Raw genomic sequence first — 18,080 nt, forward strand, 5'->3', positions numbered from 1 at the left:
AATAAGGTAGAAAAACCGCAGATGGGAAAGACCAGCTGAGACATGGCCTTTCAAATGGTACTTGGCAATCAAACCATTTTACAGTCAAGAAAAAGATACATCTATTAAAAAAAAAGACTGAAAACTGTTTTTTAAATTTAAACATTAGGAGAACACATACCTATCAATTGTTTAGGGACAAATAATGTAATACAAAACGAAATGTAGAAATCTTTTTTTTTAACAATAGGTAAAGCCCCTAACATGGATAGAAAAAAGGAAGAAAAAGCTTGCAGTAAGATAAAGAATAAAAGCAAAACAAAAAAGTTATAATAAAATAAATGTAGTGTGAGGCAAATAAATTAGAGACCATGTCATGTGTTACACATGTAGTTAATGCACACACAACACACACATTCAACGTACACTTTATGCTTGTGTCTGCAGTAGAAATAACAAACAGCTACAGGATACACAAATAGTTATATGTGTATGCAAACTACTTAGCACAGGCAGGACAGAGACAAGTAGGTATGCGGATAGTCAGGTTCGAAGACGCATAGAAAGACATACTGACACACAGGCCGACATGCTGAGAGCACCGACAGACAGACAGCTGTCAGCCAGACAGAGAGATGCACAGAGGACGGGTTGTGACTTTAAACCAGTACGCAAGACTTTGATCCTGGAATGTGCTAACACATTTCTGACAAATGCATCTGTCTGTGCGTGATCTGGTGGATGCGTCAGGCTGCTAATTGAAGCACACCCCGGCTGTGTTTAACGTCAGAGGAGTTTTACCAGTTTTAGCCTTGCAAAAAGGCTTTCAGACTGAGGGAATATAAAAGTAAAAGCACCGGAGGAGGGACTGCTATCCGTCACTCAAACCCAGCACTGTCGTCAGGGGAGGAGCTGTCGTCGGGGTGATAAGGTCAGCGCGGGCAACAGAATCAAAATTATCCATTGCAAAAAATAAATAAATTAAAACCACGGCCTGCAAGAAAAAAGGGACAGTGCCTATAGGTGACGTCAAGGAGGAGAGAAGGCAGGGTTTATGATAATATTGGCTGGGTGGCCAACATTTAAACTAAACTATCAGGGGAGAATGGAGCGGGGCTTTTGGGAAGATTACAGACCAACAAAATATAGAAAATACAGAAACCAATTCAGACTGGCAAACAGAGGTCAGGACGCAACTGGTAAGTGATCCCTCTGAAATAATGCATAAGAGACGCCTGGTGGCGATGCTTGAGGCGTCCCTGCGCTTTGCATTTTGAGGATTTGTATTTTCTTTTGGCATAATGATAGATAAGTCAAAAATAATTATGCTTGGTCATTCCAAAATGGGCCTAAAAAAGGGAGAAAAAAAACATTAATATTTATATTTAAATTTGAAACTTTGCCGAGAAATCTACAAATTGAAACAGTAAATATTTTACATTGGTTCTGACTAATCTTTTCACAGCAAACTTGTCAAAGCAATAACACCCGGGAGCTCTGCAAGAAGTTAAGTAGCTATTACATAAAATAATCGTACTTCTTTCAGTTAATGTTGTTTTGGTTTCGCTGAACATTTTCTGTCATTACCACACTCCTGTGTGTGTGTGTGTGTGTTGTGTCAGACAGTGTGTATCAGTAAACAGAGCAGGATGTTAGTATGTGTCACAAACTGATAGACACATGTTTACAACACAAACACACAGACATTGGTGTGTACGTATGTGTGTGTGTGTAATGTTGTCCCACTGTGGGTTGCTTTTAAGGTGAGGGCCACGTAGGCAGACAGGTAGACAGACCAATCACTCGTCTGACAGCCCCCCCCCATCCACAGAGCTGGGTTGGCTCAGTGAGAGGTGGAGGGCCAGGGTGTGCAATATGTAGGTTTTAGTTCCACTCTGGTGAATAGGAGGAATCGATATCTTGCTGCTGCTGCTTCAGACACTTATTGGCTTTGGTTGCGGTGTCACAATGCTATATAGACAGGCAACACTTAATACTGCTTTTTTTTATTTTTTATTTTTTATTGGGGGAGTGTCCTGGTGTCACACCGGACTAAGGTACACCCAGTACCATGTATACGTGATGTTGTCAGTTTGAATCCCCATCCCGACCTTTCCAGTCACATACAAGCTGTTCGTGAATTGTGAATCCTTCCACGGACCAACATAACAGACAAAGTGAATGAAAAGTAGAGATTAATAAGATGAAGATGAAAGGGAGAAATTCGGCAAACATTGGAAGGGTGACGTGACTTCCTTATATAGTATCGCTTTACATTCTCATTACCATGAACCATGAGATGCAATTTAAGAAAGAAAACCTGAGTTTACCATGTCCTGAGACAAATCACTATTACAGTGTTTTAGCCAAACAGCAAAAGGCCTTTTGATTTTGCAGAAATCACCTCCAGTCTGTCACTTGCATTAACCCGGACACTAAAACGGTTGGGGATTACAAAGGGAGATTCTGTCAAAAGGGAGATTCTGTTTTATTACATTATACCTTATGGCTAAGTAATCGTTTTTTTTTTTCATGTCTTTATTCATTCCAGGAGATTACATTTAGGCTAAAAGGCATCTTAAAATCAGCAAACAATCATTTAAATCAAGCATCAACAGCGGTTTGTTGTTTTTTTCAATGCAGGAAAATCTTACAAGAGAAAAAATACAATAGACACAATTCAAGATTCAGATTATTTAAAGAAACCTTTCATTTTAAGCACTCAACGCCATAAAGGTACTTACACATCAGCAAAATAAATAGTTCATGTCATGAATATGTATACATGCGTACAAAGCAAAAGGAGAGAAAAAAGGGAAGAGTATTAACCTATGTGATTCTACCTGACCTATTTCACGCTCCTGTCACTACATGTAAGCGGCACCAGCACAGACACACATGCTCACATTGTGGATGTGAGGTTTGCGTGTGTGTGTGTGTGTGTGTGTGTGTGTGTGTGTAAAAGTAAGGAGATTGTGGGTGTCTTTCTGATGCTCACTGACTCGCTCATGTGTTGCTGGCCCATCTGTGAACAGAATGACCATGACACAGTATGTGTGTGTGTGTGTGTGTATGTGTGTGTGTGTGTTTGTGTGTGTGTGTGTGTGTGTGACATGGTGATGCAGTGATTGATGAGACAGTTGCCATTCTTGCTAATGCAAAACGCACCTATCCCTGAAGGGAGCAAATGCCACAACACGCACACATACACACACACACACACACACACACAGGGCTCCAACTGCCCTTCCTAATTATCCCTCTAGTCAGGGCAGTGTGATGTCTTCCAGTCACATATACCATAAATATCCACATAAACATAGTTTAATTAACAAACACAGTTGCATACTGTAGGTGACATACACACATATGAACACTGATGAACAAAAAACTAAGACGACAAATGAATTTGCAGGATATAAATGGCAAAAGAACGGGGAGATCCAGTCCACACTCCTCACAAAAATCGGACAAAGCAAAGTGAAAAAAAAAAATGAAAAAAAAGAAATTCAAATCTATTTTCTTTTTATACTGTTCCCTTTCTTGCATCCTAACAATACAACTGTGGCTCTTGTTTCCATTACTAGGCTCCTGGCTGGTAAAAGGTGGTGAGATATGACTGCACTGTTAGTTGTTCCTGATAATGTTGTCAGATAATTGTTAAAAATGTAAATTTAATATCTGCACGTGTGATATAATAATGACATATTTGTAAAACATCAAGTCTCATGAATAGAGTCTGATAAAGTCATGTGTTTGTGTGTGTGTAACAGTGCGACATTAAAATGATCATTAGATAATCACAAATACTGAGTGCATTAACATATTTATAGGCGAATGTGTGTGACTATGTTCCTCTGCGCGTGTCTGCACGTGCATCAGGGCAAGTAGGGTTCGACACTGCAGCCCTTTGTGTGTCTGAGTAAATGTGGATGTGTGTGTGCTTTAGCGACGGGAGCTGTTAGCGGGGCAGGCGGCAGATGGGCTGTCGGCCTTAATAGGGACTGAGCGGGTGCAGAAAGGTGACAGCTCCACGAGGGAGGGGAGTGTGGGGAGGGAGAGGAGGAGTGTGTGTGCGGGGGGGTGAATGGTGAAAAAAGACGGGGATAAAGGGGAAATGAATTATCCGCGGAGGTCAAGAGAAGTGCGTATCAGCTACGTAGAGGAACATACATACTGAGGAACAACATACCTGAAAAGGTTTGAAAACAGTGATCGAAGCTGTGGGCATTTCCGCACTTCTAAATATTTAAGTGCCTGTTCTGTTTCATCTCGTCAGATATTTTCTATAATTTGTCTATGAAAAAGGCTGATTGTGGCGCTCCTATTTGAAACCAGATTGATCATTATAAATGATAAACACATAATAAAATAAACACAGAAACATGGGCCATACATACTGATGCATTTTTTCTTTAATGGTCACAGACAAAATAAATCTGCAGAATGAGTTGCTTTCTATCCTCAACATTTGTTAGAGACCGTTCCTTTTCCTCAAAAACTTCATGGAATGTGAATGATACGATAAACTTTTATATAAACAATACTTATCATGCATTTTAGACAAACCGGCACGTTATGTACCAATCTATTTGCATTTAGAGAGTACATTTTGCTTGTTTGTTTTTGTAATAAAACAAACTGCTTTATAACATCAGTGACGACTCGAAACAAAGCAGAAAAAAATGAAAATAACGTAAAATCGTTAACCAACGTTAAGAAAATTGCTGTTTCGCAATTGCTACTTATTTTAATAAAATATGTCTTGCGTTTTAAAGTTTACATGTAATTTTGAATGCTTTCTATCCTATGATAATAACAAAAATTCAATAAAGTTTGGTGGCAATAAGCAGTTATGAAGCAAAACGTGGACAATTTGAAAAACTTTTTTTAAGCATCCTTCTCCTCTCCTTTATCACGAGAAAACCATGAGTATTACAGTACTTTATAGTGGATGCTGTTATTATAAAGGCAATAAAGTGTTATTGAATCGCCATTCTCTGATTCAGAAAAGATGCGCTTTTGTTTTTGTTTTGTTTAGCGCCAGGACGTCTGAATGTACAGTAAATGAAGTGATGATGTATAACTAGGGTTGACTATATTTGTGCGATGAGCGAGTTGATTTGTTATGAAAATTTGATAAAGTTAGTGAATTACACCAAAGAAGAGGCCAAGTGCACAGACGACACAGAAAGAGAAAAAGCAAAATGGCGAAAGACTAAAACAAAATAAAAAAATAAACAGAGGGGTGGGGTGATGGGCTGGGCTGTCATTCTCTCCCCATCAGGCACACACATGAAGCATGATGGGAGGATGAGAGGAGGAATATTTCACTGTCAGTCGGAAGGCAGCATGGTCATTCATTTCTCTCTCTCTCTCTCTCTTTTAGTCTCTATCCATGTCCCTTTCTACTGTATCTTTCCCCTTTTGTCTTTTTGAACCCCCCTTACACACTGTCGAAACAATGACAATTTAATCATGCTATACAAGGCCTGGGCATGTAGAGGGGGAGAACTATCCAACCAGCCAATCTATAGGGCTCTCCCCACGGACTCAGAGGAAGAGAGACAGAGAGAGAGAGAGAGAGAGAGAGAGAGAGAGAGAGAGAAAGAAACAGCAAAACAGAAAAAGTGCAAAAGACAGACAAGGCGTTTGAACCTGCATCATTCTCTCGATCCTCTTTAACTCATGCGCACACACTCTGGCACACACTCTGGCACACACACAGTCACACGCATGCACAGCACCTCTCCATCTAAATCTGTTCTATTGTGGCCCAGTCTCCGCTGTCTCCTCCCATTAGAAGTAAGAGGCAGCATTAGAGGCCCTGAGCACGACACTATGGGCGCATGCACGCACGCACACACGCCTGAACACACACACACACACACACACACACACACACACACACACACACACACACACACACACACACACACACACAGTTTCCTGTTCTGAAGCGCAGCTTAATAGTTTACCCAGTGAACAGCTGAAATCACATTTTAGTAACTCCTTCACTAAAAATAATAAAGCCACAGAAGTGACATTAAAAATGCTAAATAAGACATAACTTAAGAAAATTCAATATTCTCTAAAATCAAACAGAGAGACCCGTAAAAACACTTTCAGAAAAGGAGGAACATACCACATGCTTTTGACACTGGAAGCTCAAATTGCACAATGGCAAAGACTCCCCTTTTTCTTGCGCTTCTCTCTAAGCTACACTGCTACATAAAGTAGAAACGTCTAAAAGGAGGCTTGACTGAGACAGAAAACTCAGTATGTAGCAAGAAGAGCAATTCTTAGTCAAAGCATAAATTATTTGATAGATTGTGATTAGAGGAATGATAAATGAATGCACATTTTGATGTATGGATGACGGAACACAAGGAATGAGCGGATGAGCGGCGTGGAGAGAGGGAAGGCTAAAAGGATAAGAGATGAGAAGAGATGAGCGGCGTTGCCTCTCACTATATATCACTCTTACACTCTTCTTTCAATCAGCGCTTTGGCATTCGATAACCCCCCACACACACACACACACACACACACACACACAGTGTGGTGTAATGGCTAATTGCAGCAAGTGTGTGTGTGTGTGTGTGTGTGTGTGTGTGTCCCAGCTGGTACAGTCTCTCTTAGTGCTCTTTTTAACACATAAAGGCCGGCACTGACCTATGACCATACTCACATACAGACACACACACACACACACACACACACACACACACACACACGGAACTGATGGATTGAGCATAAATCAGAAAAAAATCACAATGTGATGGTGTGTCTTCAATATCTGCATACCTGCATGTATAACTGCATTTTTGCCTCAATTGACTTTTTTAGCTGCAAATGCACAAATAAATGTGTGGGAGGGTGTGTGTTTGCGTGCATGTGTGTGCATGGATGTGTGCGTTCAAGCGTACATGTGTGTCCAGCGGACCCCTAAGTGCTGGTGTCAGACAATAGCAACCCCCACCCCCCACCTCTTTCCCACCTCTCGCTCGCTCGCCCGGTCTGTCTCTCTCATTGCATCTCTCTCTCTCTCTCTCTCTCTCTTTACGGGAATGAATTACCGCTGGAATGCCTGGACCCTTCACATGAGAGAGAGGCTGCCGTATGCATGAGTGTGTGTTTCTGCGTGTGTTAGTGCGTGTGTGTAGGCTAAGACAATGCAAAAATTGACAGACAAGGAATGCCGTGGAGACAGACAGACAGCCAAACAGACACACAAAAAAAGGACAACACCTCCTCATACAACACCAATAGGTCACACGCACGTGTGCACACACACAAAATGTGGGCAGGCAGGCACGAATCCATGCATGACAACAAACAGATGCAAATGTATGTGTGTGTGTGTGTGTGTGTGTGTGTGTGTGTGTGCGCCACACACACACACACACACACACACACAGCCAACAAATCAGTGCGGCACATATTGACGTGCTTTGACAGATGAATTAAGTAAATGATTTTATAAGGAGATTAAAAGGATTTTAATTTACGCAATCTCTCTTTGGTCCCCCGTCCCTCCCTCCAGTCAGCTTTAACTCTCTCTACCGCTTTCTCTCCCTCATGGCCTGAGAAAAAGAGTGCATGAGATACTGACAAAAACGAAAATGCAGAGAGAAATATAATACATATTCTTTATTTTCTTAGACAAGAAACAATATTGCAATTTTTTCTTTATATTCTCATTAATTCTATAGATGTTGATCTTTTCTTCACCACAGTTTTAAACGACAGCAAAGGCAAATGATCATTACCTTGCTTACTACATTATTACAAAGCTGCACTATTTAGGTTTTAGTAAAATAGCACTTGCTGATATTTTAAACCAACAGTAAGCAGAACGGGCGGCCTTCAAGTTTCAAGAATTAGATTTTCTTCACTGAATTTATCTAAACTACACTGTGTCACCACGAAAATCACAAAACCTCCAAAATCATTATCAAATCTGTCATGGTATTGCTCCAGAAATGAACTGAAACAATGGAATTTGTCTGTTGCATTGTTTCCATTGCTGTCTTGACACAATCAAATGAAGCACAAATTCTTGCAGGGTGAAAGTGAAGCGCTACTGTGTGCACCGATTCATTATTAAATATGTTCAAATGGCAAATGAATATCACAATAACTAAATGATTCGGTTTATATTTTTGTTGAATTTACTGTGATAAATTTACATTTTTTTCACTTAGGGCAAACTTTGCTTAGTGCAATTTCAAACATGTACCAAACTGTTATTCATTCAGATTGAACAATCACAAACAATTTATTTGCATAACATTTCCATGTCATTAAATCAAAAGAATTAAATCTAGAAAAAAAAATGACCGCAGTCATTCATGCTGCTATCTCTCTCACTGCAAACCTTACTATTACTGAGTGATCAGCACGGCCGCTGTGTAATTCTCACCACCCGTCTCCTTCACACCCACTGACAAAAACCACCAAATTCACTAAAGTCACCGTCGGTAATATACCTTAATGATATGCAAATGGTATGTATATGGTGGCATGAGGGGAATGCAATTATGTTAACAGCTTAAGCGGTACTTGTTGTTATTATTATTATTATTATTATTATTATTATCGGTATGATCATTATCCCTAATATTTTAATTAGTGCAGGAAAGCAGTGCCTGAGAGCAAAGGAGGGGAAGCCTGAGCAGAGAAAAGAGAACAGTGGATGGATGGATGGATGGATGGATGGGTGGATGAATGGGTGGATGAAGAAGCGGACAGATGGACAGATGCAATAATGGTCCACAGGATTTCTTAAATATGTGAGAGCGGTTCCAGCTAACGTGCACTCACAAAAACACACACACACACACACACACACACACACACAGGTAAAGCAGCACATTCCACCGCTAACATGACATGAAAGTGTGTTTTTCTGTCAATATATTTGTGCTTAATTTCTAAACACAGCTCTCATGCTATACATTTTTTTTTCCGTCAAACTCTGGCCAAAAATGTTCACTTTTATGTCTAATTCACAATGAAAAGACAGAGTTTAATGTGTTCAACCCAAATTGCAGTTGGTTCTTAAAATACACCACACTGTTTTGCAGTTGAAAGACCAGCACACAGACTCTGCTCAGTAAAGTGTACAGGGTTGAATCCTCAGACTTTGCTCTGGACATCCAGTCATTTGATTTACAAAAGGAAATCAGCATGCTCAATATAAAACGTATCACCAACATGAAAGGTTGTTCTAAATAGTCTTTGTCAAACTCATCAAAGGCTGATTCATGGCATTGCACTGCCATAAAAAAAAAAAAAAGATTAAAAACGCCTTTGGGTGTCATTACTGTTTCAATAAATATAAAATAACACGAAAAGGAATCACTCTTTAGGCATTTGTAAATCTCTATTATTTGTTCAAATCTAATCATAACTGAAACAAAACAAAAATACCAAAAATCTGTTTTTAAAATGATGAAAGACCAGCTGCCCTTTTTACTTTACATTTTCCTCTCCACGCCACATACTGTGTAGGTGAGAGGGTCTCAGCATGTTAAATACACACACACACACACACACACACACACACACACACACACACACACACACACACACACACACACAATGGTGAGACAGCTTCAAAGTACACAAAAAATGTCCGTTTTATTTAAAATCTCAATAATATCATGTACAGGAAACACATCAGTAAAAATCATCCTGCATCGGCTTCTGCTTTGACTTTGTCCTTTTAGTTCTCCACCTCTGACTTTCTAACGTAAGAATACTTTAAATGAGGCTGTGATTCAGTGCAACTCATTTTAATTAATTTACTATAAAGCCACGACCACTTAGAACCTAATTACCCTATACATGTATTTTTATTTCTTTACATATTTACTATTAAATCGTTTCATTAATTAATGGCAATGCAAATTTGACAGTATCAGTGCCATGAGTGAATTCATACATGCAAAGAGATTGCAGTCCACCTACTGAATTACACTCATCACCTCAGAAAAATCTATGTTTAAGTTACATTCTAACGTTTGAAAAAGGTCAAAGTATCTGTATATCGGTATTTTTACTACACTTTATTCTATGAGTTTGTTTGTCCTTTTGCCATTTTCATAAAACACACTTGCATGGTACTCACAATAACACACACTGCTGCTGTCCGTTCGGCCAATGAGTTCATCTGATTTTTTACAGCGTCTTCAACATTCAACTAAAAGAGCAAAGCGTTGGCTAAAGGAGCAGCTCAGCGGCACTCGCTTGTTTGTGTGTGTGTGTGTGTGTGTGTGTGTGTAACTGTCTCTAATTCCTGTGCGGGGCCACACGCTGAGCTGCCCGTCTGAAATTCTACCTCCTCTGGCATTTAAGAGCCAAGCTCTCCCCCTTTCTTATGGGCCCTTTTCCTCCCGTCTCTCCACGTTATTCCTGTAACCTCAATGCCCTGTTACCTCTCTGATTCTCTGCTTGGATGAATACACACATACACACAAGCATAAACACATGCACAGGCACACACGCAAGTAGACACACTCTGACTGAGTTGCTGTTTTGTCCTGAACACAATTTGACTCATGTCAAACAATTTCTAAAAACAGAGAAAGTGAAGGAGAAACTGTGTATCTACGTTATTAATGAGTGGTGTGTGTGTGTGTGTTTGTGCACATGTGTGTGTATGCAGGTGTGTTTGTGTGTATGTCTCGCTCCCAGGTGGAGGGACAGAAATTCCGCTCTTCTACCCACTGAGTAAGAGCTGCTGTCCGTATACTGCAGCCACACACACACACACACACACACACACACACACACACACACACACACACACACAGAGTGAACGTGTGCCACCTGACAGCAGAAACAACCTTGACATGGTGCTGGCCACCTCCGCTGCATACCAGCACATAAACACACAGACACTCACTCACACCCACACACACACACACACCCACACTCATACACAATGAAAGACAGTGACTAAGACAAGTTGAATAAAAGGATAAGATTAAAATGTAAAATTTACCTACTCTTGTTCAGAGTGCATTAAAAAACACTCAGATAACGGGTGTCCTACCGAATCCATCGGCGATACCGGGTCATAGTCATGTCAACCTCCTCCAGGGAAAAAACAAGAAAATTTGAAAAAAAAATCAAAGTTTTTATATCTCTCCTCTCTCTCCTCCTCTTTCTCCGGTCTTCCTCTCTCTCGGTCCTTCCTTCCGCTTGGAGGGAGCACCACAATTACCAGGCTCTGCGCTGCCTGCACTGATCGGCTCTGCGTGTGTATGGCTGTGAGGGAGCGTGTGTGCGCGGTGTGTGTGTGTGAGAGCCAGGGAGAGGGGGCTATAGGTACACACACAGCCAGCCAGCCAGGCAGTTGGGACAGAAAGCTGTGCCGCTGTCCTAATCAACGACTTAAAGCCCTGATAGCAGCTCATGAATATTAAGCAGCGTTTTGCATATGCAGTCCCTCAGGCCCCGGTTCTGCTGTGATTGGTGGATACTTGACCAATGGCTGCGGGGAAGGGCGGAGTAAGGGGTGGAGACAAGGAGGGAGAGCGAGAGAGAGAGGGAGAAGAGCAGGTGGAGAGGGAGGGATCAGACAAAGAGCGATAGAGGGGAAGAGAGAAGGAGGGAGGAAGGAAAGGAGAGAGCGGAAAGGAGAAAGAGACAAGTGGGGGAAAGATTTAAAGCAAGACATCCCGCACTTCTTCTTTCTTTCATTCTTTGTCTCTTTATCAGCCAAACTTTCTCCTTCTGTCTTTCCGACCAAATGTTTCTCAAAAGTCTCTCTCCTCTGGTCTCTGTTTCTGTATTCATCTAGGCCTAGCTGTAATGTTAAAAAAAGACAACATGGAAAAAGAAATCTTCTTTCTTTTCTTTTTTTTAACAACAACAACAAAGTTTAAAAATACAAATATTTCAAGCAAGGGCTAAACATTTGAGTTACACAATGTTGCGAGGCATTTTTCAGGTAGAAATCACACATTTGTGTCATCTTAGCTGCAAAACACAAAATTGGACCTAATCAATTCAAGAGAATTGTAAGATCAAAGGAAAAAGTGTAAGCTTGACCCTAAACTCTAAGCCTAAATAATGTGTCACACTGCACACATTCACACAGAGACACAGTACAGCAGAGCCCATCACTGCTCAGCAGTAAAATACGGGATTATGGCAATTCCGAGGCCCTTGTCCTTTGTTGTGGAATGATTTGGGAATGATTGGGACAATGTTTTCCCCGCTGCGCGCTGTTTTGTCCAGCTCTCTGCCGTCTTGGAACCAGCAGGTTATATATTCCCAGTATTTCCAATATTTCTAACAACTTGGAATGTGGTTGTTGCAGGTGCGAGAGGGATTCTCCAGGAGAATTATCTCACCGCTCCTCGGCCTCAGTGAGAGGAGGAGACAGAGGAACGAGAAGAGACAATGTGAGGAGAGAGGGAAGGGTCTTTTCTCAAAAGAATTGGAAACCTACAGGGATACTCAGACCTGCTTTGCCTATTTCTTTTTTTTTTTTTTTTTTTAAATGTAGTCTTTTCTATCTGACTTTTTTCCAACGCTAAGATACCCCTGCACACAGGATGGAGGGGGGAGAAAGAAGTGTGGAGGAGAGAGGGACATAGAGAGAAAGAAATCGGAGGGGTGGAAAGGGGGGGATGCAAAGATGAAAGAGAGTGGTTGTGATTAGCAGCTTTGGAAGAGAACAGATAATAAAACATTTCCTGAAACCAATCTCTGCTTTGATGTACGTGTGTGTATGTGTGTGTGCAACAGTAACTACAACCCCCCCCAATACCCTCCCCCTCTCTCTCTCTCTCTCTCTCTCTCTCTCTCTCTCTCTCGTGCGCTCTCTTTCTCTCACATATTCACAAACAAGTCAAATGTTTCACACCTCAGCTTTGTTGGTTGACACTAGAACATCCATATAGTATTACTTTACTAAAGTACCCTTTTTCTCTTGAAGTGACAACATAAAATGAGGATATTAATATTGGTCTTGTATGCTGATAAAGCATCTGTGTGGAGCTACATAAAGACGTCTCTCTTCCACTGTCACATTCCACACATGTCAGAGAGCACGGTTATTACATAATTCTTTTGACCCAGGGAATGTGCAGCACTGAAATACACTGGAAATATAGATAGATATGGATCAATGACAACAATGGTCTTTCTTTTCCGGAATGCAGGAAACTTATTTTCAGGAGCAACGCTTACGACAAAGAAAGGGGCCTACATGACATTTGCAGGTACACAAAAACACACTCACTGACACACGTTGCTTGCGTATACGTACATTTGCCATTTGCACAGAGGTGCATGTATTCAGACGCATGTATACACAGATGCTATGAGGTTCATGTCCACAAGCACACACGGGGAGAGTTATGATGTATCCAGGGGCTTATAAGCATCGACAAAGATGAGTGTGAATCAATGCTGCCGTCACTACTGGGCAAACAAATCCTTTACCAAAACCTCTGTCTAAAACACACACACACACACACACACACACACACACACACACACACACACACACACACACACACACACACACACACACACACACACACACACACACACACACAATGTGTATTGAAAAATACGTTATTAAATTCAAAATATACAAAAAAACTATCATATAAATGAATACTTTAAGTGAAACGAGAGGAGGAAATGTCTAGAGTAGAGATGCAAATATGAACTCACACATTTCAGAGCTGCAAAACAAACAAAAACATTTGAAAAAACAGTGATGTCACGTACACAAAGAGAAATTAAACGGCCTTTTTCTGATGAACCAATCGTGTTCATAGAGGCGTATTTCGTTGCAGTTTACTTCAGGAAATATTTAATGGCACTTTTCTTAGCAGAGTTCCACATTCTGTAATTTATGCATGCATGCAGTTTGTGTTAGAAAGTGATTTTTAGCACGCTGGCATTCCGTTATAGTACAAGTCTTTGATTAAAAAAAAAGCAAAAGAATGACATCTAAGGATCAGGTTTCACTCTGCATATGTGCGGTGTGAGATGCTTTAAAAAGCTTTTGTCTATTATGTAAATAGGTAAGAATTGTTATGGTGAGACACTAAAGTCTTACGCCACGCACACACAACCATAAACAGAGCTGTGCTCTTTAAAATTTGTCAACACATATGTTCCCCATATGTTCCTGAAGCCTCTGAATCTTCTTTTTGAAACAACCTTAGCTTCTTCTCTCTTTCTACCTCCTCTTTTCCCTCTCTGACCCCATCGCCACCCACCCTGCCCCCCTGACTATTGATTGGTCCTCGGCCAGTGTGTATGTTGACAGTGACCCCTTAAGGCCACTTCTCTCTCTCGCTGAACAAACCCGTCTGCCACGCAAACCTCTTAAACACAAAGCAATTACAGTAAAAAGCCAGGGAAATACCCTGTGTGCTCATGTGTGTGTGTACTTGTGTGTGCCGGCTCCCTGGCAATCACATTCCCATGATTTGTACAAGACTGTGGATAAAATAACTACTCTGTACTAAAAAACACCCAACCCATCTAAAATGTAGAATACAATCGCACAATTACAATTAATAATTGTTTGTGTGTGTGTAAATGGACTTGTTTGCATCGTCCTCTCAGTTCAGTTACTATGTGAAGGCTAGACTCTGTACACTGCTGATCTCTCACTCTTGTCTATTGTCTGTGATTTTGTGTGTTTGTTTGTGTGTGTGTGTGTATGTGTGTGTGTGTTTTGACCCTGTGGTGGCAGCCTGTTGACATCTGTGGAAGAATTATCCATTGCAACTCTCACTGACATCAATCACACCACTCGATAGGCCAGGCAAGTTCATTCAGGGCAGTGTGTGTATGTGTGTGTGTGTGTGTGTGTGTGCGCGCGCTGGTCAAAACAGTCTTTAACAAATTCAGGAGGTGGTCACTTAAGCAGCTGACCTCAGGCCACCCATCGACACTTGTGCCAGTCACACACACATTACTAGACCGAGGCTACAGCGGCAAACAAAGCTCCTATACCGATGAACAAAAATATGACTTCTGTGTTGATAATGAAATAGCAGTGTTTTCTAATTGACATTTAATGATAATTAGGTTAAAATAAATTATTACAACAAAGTAAAGCTGGAACAAATCTTATAAAAGAAGTAATTTGGAAATTTTACGAAACAAACAATATTGAACTTTGCTTTTGTAAAGGGAAAGAGAGCTGCCAACACAGAAGAGAAGGAGAGACAGAGTGAATGTAGTTCACCATTAGCCAACAGAGGGAGCTATGGACTCTGGTCAGTTTACAGCCAACTGCAGCAACACAGACTTAATAGTTGTTTGAGTGCATGCGTGTGTGATTGTCCATATAGCATGCAAGATTAAATCATCATAAATTAAAAAATCATACCAATAGTAAAAAATCATACATAGCATCCAATTACATCAAGGAACCTCAAATCCTCCAACACACACACGCACGCACACACACACACACACACACACACACACACACACACACACACACACACACACACACACACACACACACACACACACACACACACACACACACACACACACACACACACACACACATTGCCAGCAGGGACGAGAGAGATGGAGCTAAGTTATCTGATAGCTCTACCAGCAGGTACAGCAGAACACAGTGTGGAAACGGCCAATTTGACCACAGACCCCCTGCCTGGCTTTCAACCAGCTACCCACTGAACCCAGAAAGAGAAAAAGAAGGAAAAGAGGGAGATGGAGAGGGAGAGAGAGAAAGAGAGAATGTGTGTGTGTGTGTGTGTGTAGGAGAGCAAGAATCTCAAAGCAGGGAGGAAACACTGAGATGGAGACCTATTAGGTAAACCCCTACACAATAGCTGCAGTTCATTTCAGGATATGTGTGTGAGTAAGTGAGTGGGAGTAGGGCCGGGCGATATGGACCAAAAATCATATCTCAATATTTTTGGGCTTAATGGCGATACACGACATACATCTCGGTATTTTCTACGAAGTGGGCTTAATGGGCAGTTGTAAGTCAAAGCCACATGTGAAATGTCACAAGCACTTTTAATAAAACAGACTGTGAAATCAAATAAAATGCAAAGACAGGGTTTTCTTCCCTGTTTAAAAATATACAGCTGCAAAACATGAAAGAAATATACAAAAATATACACAAAAACAGGCCTATCTCTGAGAATGCTCCTTCAGTTGTTTTCTATAACAATAACTGACTGACTACAATAACAGGTTTTCCTCTCCTGCTTAGCAGTAAAACCTACACTCCGCTCCGATAGCCAACAGCTGTCTGCTCTGAGTGCATCCACAGTCTCTCACTGACTCTGTCTCGCACACAGTAGGCTACACACTGAGCTATTACCCAAAGGAGCTTCATTAGTCTTACTGTATAAAACGAGTTGTCATTCTAATTTGAATAATTTCCAGTGAGAAACATGCTGTTTTCACTTGGAGACTATGGGTAGATCCAAGGTCCTTAAATTGCATTCATGTGTCCTTTACTTGCTTCCCTTCCTCTCGTCTTAGTCCGTCCCACCGAGGAAGTATGGAAGAGACCTGTCCTGACGGTCATCCAGGGGAGAGGATTCAATACTAACCTGGACTGGACTCACAACACTGAAGCCCTCTTCAGTATAGGACAGAGCACAGACTGTTCCTTCTGAGGAGACTCAGAGGCTTCAGTGTGTGCAACAGGCTCCTGCAGATCGTCAATCAGTCTGTAGCAACCAGTGCTCTGTTTTTCTTGGTGGCGTGCTGGTGTGGTGGCATCAAGGCTCGGAGGTCAGCCAGCAGTCTCAACAAGCTGTTAAGGGAGGTCAGCTTGTTGATCAGGTTGGAAGTGAACAGTGTGGAGAAAGAGGTGGAGATAAGGACGGGGGACCAAATCAAAGCTATCGTTATAAACCTAGTCTATATCCACGACCTTCACTTCCGGGATTGCTCCGTTGCTGCCGGACATTTCGCTGTACGTCCTTCTTTTTGGCCGGATGTCCGTTACCTTCTTTGTGTTGGAATTTTAAACTCTTAGTGGATTTGTGAGGACTATGGTTAACTGCTCCTCAGATCTCTGCAGGGTAAATCCAGACAGCTAGCTAGACTATCTGTCAAATCTGAGTTTTCTGTTGCACGACTAAAACAACCTTTGAACGTAGACATGTTCCACCAAAACAAGTTCCTTCCCAAGGCTATTTTGCAGAGGCACCGGGGCTCGCGATTGTAATTGGTTTAAAGACATGCCAATAAACCAGAGGACTTTTCTCTCCCATCCCGGAATTCTGTGTGGACTAGCCAGACCCTCCGCTGCAGCGCTGTGGAGGAAGGTTTGGCAATGCGAGACTATTATTATAAACCTATCCCTAAATCCCTAGTTATCACACACACACACACACACACACACACACACACACACACACACACACACACACAAATGTAATGGAATGTCCATATAGACATAGCTAGCTGAGCATATGCTCACACTTTAAGTAGCTATTGCAGCTGAAATGTCAGTGTTTCATTGTCCACAATCACAATGTGACACAATCAGAGGCTTGGGACAGTTTTTTTCTTCTTTGCAGAAGATATGCAAATATGTTAAATGAGCAGATGCACAGGTGGAACCATTCCGTGTGGTCAAATAATCAACATTTTGTAGGCTTGAGATGTCATGGGGCTTTGATTACAACACTTAGCTACTCAAATCTGTGTGTGTGTGTGTGTGTGTGTGTGTGTGTGTGTGTGTGTGTGTGTGTGTGTGTGTGTGTGTGTGTGTGTGTGTGTGTGTGTGTGTATGTGTGTGTCCACCCAGGGATGGATGAGGCAGTGATTGTGATCAAGGCCAAGGAGAGAACACCAGCTGCTGGGAAAAGCTGCTGGGTTTAGGGGGGCTTTCTGGAGCCTGTCACCAAAACTCTCTCTCTCACACACACACAGACACAGACACACACACACACACACACACACACACACACACACACACACACACACACACACATTGCTTATGCAATCACACATTGACAATCAAATCTCATTTCACAACTTACTGTATACAGTGCAGTGTGACATATCTGTGTGTCAGCCCTGTTAAATTTAGGGTGAGAAAGAAAGTCACA

The 18,080-nt window shown here is 41.5% G+C and overlaps 1 protein-coding gene across 5 annotated transcripts in view; it reads right to left on the reverse strand.

Moving 5' to 3' along the window:
• esrrga (estrogen-related receptor gamma a) overlaps positions 1-18,080 on the reverse strand; it is a 225,451-nt gene that overhangs the window by 68,729 nt on the left and 138,642 nt on the right. The gene's annotated exons all lie outside the window — the stretch shown is intronic.

This window comes from Perca flavescens, chromosome 1, assembly GCF_004354835.1.
Source record: "Perca flavescens isolate YP-PL-M2 chromosome 1, PFLA_1.0, whole genome shotgun sequence".
In the NCBI taxonomy this organism is placed as follows: domain Eukaryota; kingdom Metazoa; phylum Chordata; class Actinopteri; order Perciformes; family Percidae; genus Perca; species Perca flavescens.